Consider the following 8,564-nt stretch of genomic DNA (forward strand, 5'->3'; position numbering starts at 1 on the left):
CATGTCTACCTGCAGTTCCAAGATTCTGTCATTCTGTGACGGGTCGAGCACATCCTCTAGGAAACAGGTTTATAATTGATCATAGATCTTACACCACAGCTCACTCGGCCCCATTGCAGTATTGTTACACGTGTAAAGCGGACACTGATGTTGGGGAAGATTCTCCTTATATGGATGTACTACCTGGGATGACTGAGTCGGACAATGTGGATTGGGTCCACCTATCAACAACCATAGACACTTGGGGAAATAGGGGTACGACCTGGGTAACACCTGAGGGGGATGAAATGCCACCACTCGTACCCTTAAACATGCTAGAAGCAATGCATATATCTTCTGACGACCTACAAGATGAAAGTTTGACTGGCATTGGAACCAGTAGCGCCTCATAAGACTATAGCCCACACAATTTGGGGTCAAAATCATTAGTTGAAATTGACTCTAAGGACGAAGAATCTAAGTTAAATCTTAGTGCAAATGTGGGGACAAACCATTCAGGGCCCAGTGGTAACCTAGATGACAATCTATCCAAGGGAGCAGAAGACACAAGTAGTGATTCATCTAGTGACTCTTCACTAGAGATCGACCGTAATCGAGAATTAAACAAGAAGAGTAAGAGATATAAGAGGCGATGATATCGAGAAAATGTGCGTGCTAGAATAAATGAAAAGAAATCTACCGCAAAATGGCTTAATTATATAGGGACATGTGATGCTCATCAGAAGTTGGTAGATAATTGGGGTGAATACCTTCAAGTCATTATGTGGTGTAGTCCACAACCCATTGACATCTCACAACTAGAGGCTACAGAGAAGCCAAAGTTGAGCCGTACTGTAAGGAGACGACAAAATCGAGAGTTAGCTCAACAACAAAAGGAATCGGAAGTGAAATCACAGTCCACAGAACAACAGGACTCCACAGACTTACACCCACTTGAACATTTCAAATCCTATACCACAGAGGAACGTAAGGTTGTGTATACAAAGGCTCAAAGAAAACCTATCGATGGGAGCAATGGAGTCTATGACAGTCCAGCGATAGTTAAGGAAATAGAGTTAGCAGACCCAGGAGAAGAGTCTAAACCTGTTTTCATTGCCCATGATCTGACCGAGACTGAGGAGTGTGTACTTAAAGAACTTCTCAAGGAATTCAGGGATATATTTGCCTAGACATATCATGATATGAAAGGTGTTCCACCTTTCGTGGTGCAACACACAATCCCCATGAATAGCATGGCTAAACCAGTTCAGCAACGACCCTACCCAATGAATCCTAAATATGCAAAAATCGTTCAAGAAGAGATTGAAAAGCTTGTGGAATGCGGATTTATATACCCTATTGAGCACTCAGAATGGGTGTCTCCACTAGTGATTGTGCCAAAAAAGAATGGGAAACTCAGAGTGTGCGTGGATCTCAAGAAGGTTAATGCCGCCACTAGGAGGGACCATTACCCCTTGCCATATTCAGAACGTGTGCTTGAAAGAGTTGCAGGGAAGGAAGCTTATAGCTTTTTAGATGGGTACTCTGGCTACAATCAAATCACAATTGCACTGGAGGACCAAGCTAAAACAGCCTTTATAACCGAATTTGGAGTGTTTGCATTTCGTGTTATGGCTTTTTGCTTAACCAATGCCCCGGCTACCTTTCAAAGATTAATAAACACTGCTTTTAGAGAATATTTGAGGGAATTTTTTGAAGCTTTCTTAGATGACCTTTGTGTTTATTCCTCTTGGAAAGAACATCTATCATGCTTACAAAAAGTGTTTGAGAAGTGTAGATTGTATCGCATCTCCTTAAACCCTTTAAACTGCCAATTTTGGGTTAAACATGGAGTCATTTTAGGGCATATAGTGTCCAAAAATGGGATTTTCACAGATGAGAGCAAAATTAAAGCCATTGCTGAATTGCCACCACCTACAAACTATAAAGGAGTTCAAAGGTTCATGGGCCATGTTGGTTATTACCGAAGGTTTATTTTAAACTTTGTTGAGATAGCTCGTCCTTTGTACAAGCTTCTTATTGAGTTCCTGTAATTACGTCCCCAACCCGCCAATACCAAGATCGGGATGGGATCCTTGACAGGTCTCTAGGTCTAATAAAAATCAGAGTCTCTAAACAAGAAAAATCCAAGGAATAGACCTTTACCATTGACAATGGCTTGGGTCAATAGCCTTAGAAGAAGACCTAGTCCTGTCTCGCAGTGGAAACAGGACAACGTAGTAAAAGTAAAAAAAACTATTTCGGCCCTATAACTGTCACAATTGGGCTAAGGTATCCTCAACCAACGCTTTTTTCCCCCTAACAGATGTGAGGGCACAGCCGCTTGGTGGACTCCTCTTCCAAGTGAAGAAGTTTTCTAAACGTTTTAGTGCGCAAGGATGGATAGTTACCTGACTAATCAGGTCCACCCGTCCATGATTGACAACCTTAGTCAATCCCCACTTACCACCCTGCACTCACACATGATTCATTTATCTTACTATCACATTGTTTTAAACATTTAAAATAATGGTTTCTTTTAACTTGCCATCACAATAATTCCTTGAAGACAGCATTGAAAGCATTCTTTTAAAAAACAAACATCTTTAAACTTAAGACAGGGTACTGTCAATCAAAACATTGTCCATAATAACCATGAACAGTACTCGTTTTGTCTCAAGACCACCTAAGGGTGAAAAACGACACCCATTTCTTATTCAAATCCGGAGTGGATAAACCCCCACCCAAGGTTCCGGGTGGCCATACACCAAACCAGTTGCCCATACAACCGGGCGGCTCCCCTAGGATAAAAATGGTATCCTAATTTATGTAGAAACATCAAGACATGACACGGAGTAGAAACTCATCGTTCATGGGCGTAACCGACTTAATCGTGGCTAGAAAGCCAATCATTATCATCAATTTATACTAAGGAGTCGGAGGTGTCTTGAGACAAGATATCTTAAGTATGATCAATCATATCTTTCCTAATTCAACCAGTTTTAACCCAAAAAATTCTTTCCTACTTTATAAACAAATGCACGTTGGAAGTTACCTTCCGTTTTCAGCCAGTTTATCCTTCCTAACCTTACGTATGCAATGCTAACTTAAAAATGAACTTTAAAATATTTTAAGTGAACAAAATAGAAATCCACCTGGGACTGCTCGTCCATGTGTTGTGGGGCGGGTGCCCGTAGACTCTCCTCTGTTGGCCTATGGCTAGGCCCAGCCTCATGGTCATTTGTGGCTTTGTTTCGCTTGTTGCTAACATCCTCTTCCTCAGTAAGAGGATTTCCCTTGGTTCTCTTGGGAGCCACTTTGGAAGCCTTATAAAAAGACTTAATCCATTAGAAGCTTAGTTGAATAGTCTTCTTTTTCCTTGTTTACCCAAAAATAAGGATTTTTGGAGCACGTAGGTATTTTTAATAGTCAATTTGATGAGATATTCCTTCTATAACTTATTTATGCTATAAATAAAATTTTCCACTCTTCAATAATGATTTTGGACCTCGGGTATTTGTTCGGCAATTAGATAAATTTATTTACGAATTTCCCTTGTCCATTTTATACAAAAATTGGTTATTTTTATTGAAGATACATACCTAAACTATTTATCTAAGGTTGGGATATTTATGATGGATTCCCCAAGGTGTGTTCTTCCTCTGATATTTATATCAAAGGTTCTTAGGTTAATTTACTATATTCTCCCTTTTATTTTTCTCTAAAAATAATGTAATTTTACTGAGATATTTAGTTAAAATAATTATCTGATTGTAACATAATTATCACGGGTTATCCAAGGTCTAACTAACTTCTGATAAATAACTCAATTAAATTTGAATCTATTTGCTAAGTTCTCCTATTTCAATTGTCCAAAACACAGAGTATTTCTACTAAAGTAATTAGTTAAATTAGTTATTTGAGTTTTTCCTAATTATCACGGGTTTTGGAACATTTAATTAACCTTTGATAAATAGCTCAATTCAATTTGAATCTATTTGTTAATTTCCCCTATTTAAATTGTAAAAAAAAACAGAGTATTTTTGCTAAAGTAATTAGCTAAATTAATTATCTGAGCTTCTCCTAATTATCACGAGTTTCTAACACCTAATTAACCATTGATAAATAACTCATAGCATTTGAAATCAATTTACTAATTTACCCTATTTAATTAGTCCTAAAAATAGAGTATTTCTACTAAAGTAATTAGCTAAAGTAATTATCTAAACTTCTCCTAATTATCACGGGTTATTTAACACCTAGTAAACCACTGATAAATAACTCATAACATTTGAAATCAATTTACTGATTTTGCCTATTTAATTAGTCCTCAAAATATAGTATTTCTACTAAAGTAATTAGCTAAATTAATTTTCTGAGCTTCTCCTAATTATCACGGGTTTCTTAACATCTAATTGACCACTAATAAATAACTCACAACATTTTAAATCAATTTAATAATTTCCCCTATTTAATTAGTCCTAAAAACAGAGTATTTCTGCTAAAGTAATTAGCTAAATGAATTATCTGAGCTTTTACTAATTATCAGGGATTCCTTAACATCTAATTAACCACTGATAAATAACACACAGCATTTGAAATCAATTTTCTAATTTCCTCTATTTAATTAGTCCTAAAAATAGAGTGTTTTTGCAAAAGTAATTAGCTAAATTAATTATCAGAGCTTCTCCTAATTATCACAGGTTTTATAATATCTAATTAACCACTGATAAATAGCTTACGGTATTTGAAATCAATTTATTAATTTCCCCTATTTAATTAGTCCTAAAAACAAAGTATTTCTGTTAAAGTAATTAGATTAATAAATTATCTGAGCTTCTCCTAATTATCACGGGTTCCTTAACACATAATTAACCATTGATAAATAACTCAAAACATTTGGAATCAATTTGATTATTTTCCCCTTTAATTTTCTTTAAAAAACAGTGTAATTATGCCTAATTAATTAGGAAAATTACTCAGAAAATTATAGGATAATTTTCTTAGCTTAATGAATGTCTAATTCAGTTTTGATAATTACCTCAACTTAATCTAAGCTTAATTAATATATTTCCAATTAATTCATGGTTAATTTGGCCAATTTTAGTCCTAATATGATAGGATAATTAATTAGCTTAACATTACCAAGCTTAATTACAACAATCAATAGAGAATAATTAATTAAGAGAGGGTTTATGAGTATACATAGACCTAATCTTTGATTTATTAACAAAATAGCTTAATCGAACCTTGCTAATTAAGAAAGAGTAGACTAATTACCGTTTAGGTTAATCAATTAGAGATTAATCTCTAATGATTTCTGCGTAGTGTTCTCTCTAGATGAGAGAGAGAGTATCAAGTTTCCGAATCTATCCAATTTGTGAAGCAAGGGGTCCTATTTATAGTTTTCTGTCACTCACAAGCTCTCACAGGCTATAAAAGGCAGTTGCTTGCAGTTCAAGTAGTCCCCAACAAATCAAAAAATGCCCCCTGTTGCTAAATGAGTCCTTGGAAGGTCAGTGATGACCCTCCCATTACCTGCCAGCTTTTAAAATGTCAGTTCTGCTATAATTTGACCTATTTTTGCTTAATTGGTAAATATCTTGTAAATATCTAGTAAATATTTGGGAGGCCTTTATTAAATTCTATGCTTAAATGATTATTGCAACCCTTCAATTTTTCTTAATAATTTAATTTACATTGAATCTTCCGGAAGGACTAGCGGAGTCAGTTTTTGTCCGAATTTAAATCTGAAAATTTCTGCCCCGGGGTTTGCTGTGCTTAAGATTCCAAAGATACCAATATTTTCCATGGTCGGACAATTCTACATTGCTTTTTCAATAATCATATCAGTTTGATTAAGCTTTATACAATCTTTAAGGTTTCAGAAACTGGAAACCTTACAGTTCCAATGGACTACGGAGTGTGACCATGCTTATGAGTTATTGAAAAAGACCTTGACTAGTGCTCCTATTCTACGAGTGCCCGATTGGAATGTAATTTTTCATGTGCATATTGATGCATCGAACTTTGCTATTGGGTGTGTTCTAGCTCAACTAGGAGAACATAAACTGGACTACCCCATTAGCTTTGCAAGTCGTCAGTTGAATGATGCTGAAAGAAACTACACCACTACAGATGAGAAGGTTTAGGTATGATTTATGCAATGAAGAAATTTCGCTACTACCTTCTGGCCAACAACTTTGTGTTCTATGTTGATCATCAAGCGTTGTTGTATCTAGTAAATAAACCTTGTTCCACGGGAAGAATTACACGATGGTTGTTAATTCTCCTTGAGTTTGATTTTACCGTTGTGGTGAGACCTGGTAAAAGACATGTCATGGCGGATCATTTGTCTCGCATACCCAATGGTGAAGCCCCTACTAGAGTCGATGATGAGTTGCCCGATACTTCTCTATTCCTAGTTGAAACCATATTTGAATGGAGTGAGAAGATTGTGAACTTTCTAGTTAATGGTTTTCCACCCAAAGAGCTTCGTAAAGACATAGCTCGAAAACTATTAAAAGAATGAGAACCTTACTCTCTCATTGCAGGAACTCTCTACAGGCTAGGGAAGGATGATATTCTTAGACGTTGTGCCCGTGAGGATGAGTATTTATACATACTGCAAGAAGCCCACATGGGTATAGCCGGAGGACATTTCTCAGGGGAACTAACAACTAGAAAGGTGTTGCAATCAGGCTATTGGTGGCCAACCTTATTTAAGGATGCATCACTTTTTGCAAAAGTATGTGATCAATGCCAACGTTACAACATCACACAACGAAAGGATAGGATGCCCTTACATCCTGTTAAAGTGACTCAACCATTTGAAAAATGGGGTTTGGACTTTGTAGGTCCAATTAGTCCAACAACACGTAGCACTCAATCTCGATATATTATCGTTGCCACTGATTATGTGACAAAGTGGGCGGAAGCCAGGGCGACACGCAAGGCTGATGCGAGGTCAACTGCCAAGTTTATCTTTGAGAACATTATTACAAGATTTGGTTGTCCCTTTGAGATTGTGAGTGACAATGGTACTCATTTTATAAATGGAGTAATAAAAGAACTCACTACCAACTTTATGATAGCTCACCATAAGTCCACACCTTATTATCCACAAGCAAACGGCCAAGCTGAGAGCACCAACAAGACCTTAATATCTATCTTGACCAAAACAATGGAAGATCATCGTACAGATTGGGATTTAAAGCTTACATCAGCTCTATGGGCTTATCGTACTGTGTACAAAGTTGCCATTAACTGCACACCATTCAAGATGGTGTATGGCCAAGAAGCAGTTATGCCATGGGAGTTTGTCGTTCCTAGTCTTCGAGTATCTTCTCAAGAAGGTTGGGATGGTAACCCCTTAGTTGAGCGATTACATATCCTTGAAAGTCTAGATGAAGAGAGGAAATTAGCTGTGCAAAATGCACTTGTGGAGAAAGATAGGAGGAAGAAATGGTTTGACCGTCATCTAAAGAACAAAGATATCAAAGTTGGTGATAACGTCCTTATGTATGGAGTGCGTAACAAAAAGAAAAAGTTGAAATATGCGGGAAAAGGACCTGTTGGAATTAGGGTTGCAGAGAAGCGCACACAGCTTGGAGAAGACGAAGGAAGCTCAAGGCACACAATAGAGAGTGTGTTACTTAGTGTGCATGGAAAGATAGATAGCCCTAGAGTGATGGGCGTATATACAATGCACGAGGGAAAAAACCTCCTAAAGAGGGAAAAAATGCCCCGGAGGTCCTAGTGTGTTCACACACATCACTACCACATGTATATGGTAACAAATCCCCCCTGGAGTGATGCGGTGAACGAGAGCTGGCACATGAGTAAAGGGAAGTGCCATGCCCTGAGGACATGATCAGTCCACAAAGGGGAGTAAGCCCAAAGCTTTGCGGAAAGCTTCAAGCTTCTCACGGGCCAAGCTGATCTCTCCTGCTGAGAGCCTCTCGTTGACATAGAGGTAATGCACCTCAATGTGCTTTGTGCAAGCATGAAAAACTGGGTTCCTCGCAACTGCCAATGCGCTCTGACTGTCAGTGTAGATAGTGTTGGCAGTATCCTGTCCAACACCCAAATCAGCCATAAGGCGTCTGAGCCATACACACTCAACCGTAGCTATGAAGACTGCCCTGTACTCAGCCTCACAACTCGAAGTGGCCACAGTAGGTTGCTTCTTGCTCAACCATGATATACATGAACTGCCTGTTACCATATACATGTGGTAGTGATGTGTGTGAACACACTAGGACCGCCGGGGCATTTTTTCCCTCTTTAGGAGGTTTTTTCCCCCGTGCATTGTATATACGCCCATCACTCTAGGGCTATCTATCTTTCCATTGCACACTAAGTAACACACTCTCTATTGTGTGCCTTGAGCTTCCTTCGTCTTCTCCAAGCTGTGTGTGTTTCTCTGCAACCCTAATTCCAACAATTGGTATCAGAGCAGGTCACGTCCTCCCGGGCTTAGTCGCCAGCTGCTCCAGCACACGCCTGCTCACTTTCTCCGATTTCAGTGAGCTTTGGCAAGCGTTCGCAGGTCGACAAATATTTTGGGAAAGCTCGAAGAGCTT

This window comes from Adiantum capillus-veneris, chromosome 17 (assembly GCF_014529385.1).
Source record: "Adiantum capillus-veneris isolate H3 chromosome 17, ASM1452938v2, whole genome shotgun sequence".
NCBI lineage: Eukaryota > Viridiplantae > Streptophyta > Polypodiopsida > Polypodiales > Pteridaceae > Adiantum > Adiantum capillus-veneris.